Source organism: Physeter macrocephalus, chromosome 14 (genome assembly GCF_002837175.3).
Source record: "Physeter macrocephalus isolate SW-GA chromosome 14, ASM283717v5, whole genome shotgun sequence".
NCBI classification, from domain to species: domain Eukaryota; kingdom Metazoa; phylum Chordata; class Mammalia; order Artiodactyla; family Physeteridae; genus Physeter; species Physeter macrocephalus.
Window position 1 is genome coordinate 119,835,297 of NC_041227.1, and position 2,232 is coordinate 119,837,528.

At 61.9% G+C, this 2,232-nt stretch overlaps 1 protein-coding gene across 4 annotated transcripts in view; it reads left to right on the top strand.

Moving 5' to 3' along the window:
* Positions 1–329: 329 nt before the first annotated feature.
* The window catches only part of TLK2 (tousled like kinase 2), a 108,572-nt gene continuing 106,669 nt past the window's right edge, over positions 330–2,232 (top strand). For 3 of the 4 annotated variants that reach the window (XM_024130106.3, XM_024130110.3, XM_024130108.3), the window contains exon 1: positions 331–777. The gene's annotated coding sequence lies outside the window, so the exon portion shown is untranslated. Of the gene's footprint in view, positions 778–2,232 lie in introns of all 4 variants that reach the window. The other variant, XM_028498446.2, reaches the window with a different exon arrangement.

The window sequence follows — 2,232 nt, forward strand, 5'->3', positions numbered from 1 at the left end:
TCGGACCTCTCCTCGCGTAGCTGCGGGTCCGCCGGCGCCGCCCGTCCGCCCGCCCGCCCTCAGCCGCCCGGCGAGGCGGCGGCCTTCTCAGCCGGCGCGGGGTCCCCTGGTTAACCCCTGCCCGCCATCCCGGCCGCTGATTGGAGGAGGCGGGGCGCCGGGGCAGCGGGGACCCCCCCACCTTCCTCGTCCCCTCCCCCTCCTCCCCCACTGTCGGCTCTTCCCCCACCCCCACTGGACCCCCCCCGCCTCCCAGCCGTGCAAATCTCGCGAGGAAACACGCGGTTTCACTAGTGTGTTTACACCGATCACTACTAATCCGGACCGAACCGATCCGGATTAAGGGGCCGGAGGCGGGTCCTGGGCACCAGCGGTTCCGACCCCCCCGCCCCCCACGCCGCACCCGAGTGGCCCCTAGCCGAGTGGGCCCCCACCTCCCGGCCGGGCCTGGGCCCTTCTGTGCCTCCCTTGGCCTTTGTCCGGCGCCAGGAGACCGGTCCCGCGTCCCCCGCGGCCGCCCGGGCCCGGGCCCGCGTCGGGCGCCTGGCTCTGTACGCGAGCCCGGGGATCTGCGGCCTCCGAGGCCCCCCTTCCCCGCCCGCCCTCTCGTGGAGCCCGGCGCCGGCGGCGGCTGCCCGGGCGGGGAGTTGCGGTGCTCAGGAGAGGCCCCGGCTCCGCCCCGGGCCTGCCCAGGGGGAGAGGAGAGCGGTCCGCAGCCGGGTCGGGTCCGGGGCCCCTCCCGGGAGGAGCGTGGAGCGGCGGCAGCGGCGGCGGCAGGTGAGAGGCTGAGCCCTGAGCGGGGGAGGGCGCCGGGCCTGAGGCATTAACCGTCCGGGCGACCCCCTCGGCTGAGGAGGCTGCGGCTCGGGCCCACACGGGGGCCGGCGCCGGGCCGCAGCTCCTCGGCTCTGAGGCGGGAGGGGCTTTCCGAGGGCTGCGGGTCGCTGAGGGGCCGGGCCGAAGATGGGGGAGGCCCAGGCGGCCCCGGCCTGGGAGTGGGGCCGGCGGCCGGCGGGGAGAGGGGGGCGCCCGGGCGGCTGGAGGCCCCGGCAGCTTCCCGGGCGCCCCCGAGAGCTGGCCCGCCCTCCCTCCGTGACAGGTGGGCCTGGAGTTGGGGAAAGTTTGGAGCCGGCGGGAGGCGAGGGGCGCCGGGACCAGGCCACATCGGTCCTGCTTCCTGGCTGTGGGCTACAGGGAGGATCCCACTCTAAGGCCCCGCTGGAATGGAACAGAGTGGATCTTTCCTTAACATGAGTTGACATTAAATGGAATAACCGCTGGGGCGTCATTTTCCGGGCCAGGCCTGAGGATGGAGGTTTAGGAAACGTGCCGAGAGACCCTGGGTCTTGAAGGGAGGTTGCAACCTCTGCCATTCCGGCCTCGATTAGGGCAGGGCGAGACGCTAGGAAGGCCACGTAGGGAAACACTCCCTCAATCTCTTTTCTTCTTCTTTTTTTCTTTCCTTTTTCTTTTTAAAGATGCCTTTCTACCCTGCTGAGAATTTCCTAATTCCCTCTCTAACCTGCACTTGTCTGTGTGGGTGAAACTTTAATTTGCCACCCTTTCATTCCCTTTTGCCCCAGGATCTCAATCCAGGAAGGGAAATGAAACTGGAGGACTTTGTAGGGGTTGTTACTGGAAATTGTGGAGGTGTTAGATTGCAGAGGAGCATGTTTCATTCATGTTTTCAGTGAACTTTTAAATCATGCCAGTCATTCCAATAACTATTTAATAATATGTTCAAAGGGGTTCTATGTAATGGTATATGCACCTCTTCTACTTTTAATATTGGGGAGGTTTCCAGTGGGTTCTGCAAGAGTTGATCTCTTGCAAACGATGGAGGTATTTGCTGAGAGTAGCCTGTGCATTAATTGGTCGTGGAAGGAGTTTAAAAATGGTGTCCTCCTGCCCCTCCCTGCTTGGAAGGAGTGCTAAAAGGAGATGTCTAGAGAAACCTACTGCTCCAGGGAGTGGCAGAGAAAGATTTTGTAAAGGGATGGTTGTGGAGCTATACTAATTTCCTGAGTGAATGCCGGTTGATGGTTTTACCATGGGTTCTCTATTAAATTAGAAGTAATTCCTTTTTTCATGAGCTACTATCTGCTCCTCAGAGCAAGGAGGCATGTAATAGCATTATTTTAAGTTATTAGTGCCTTCTGATTCATGCTGTATTTTTTTTTTTTTGGCTGCGTTGGGTCTTAGTTGCTGCGTGTGGGCTTTCTCTAGTTGTGG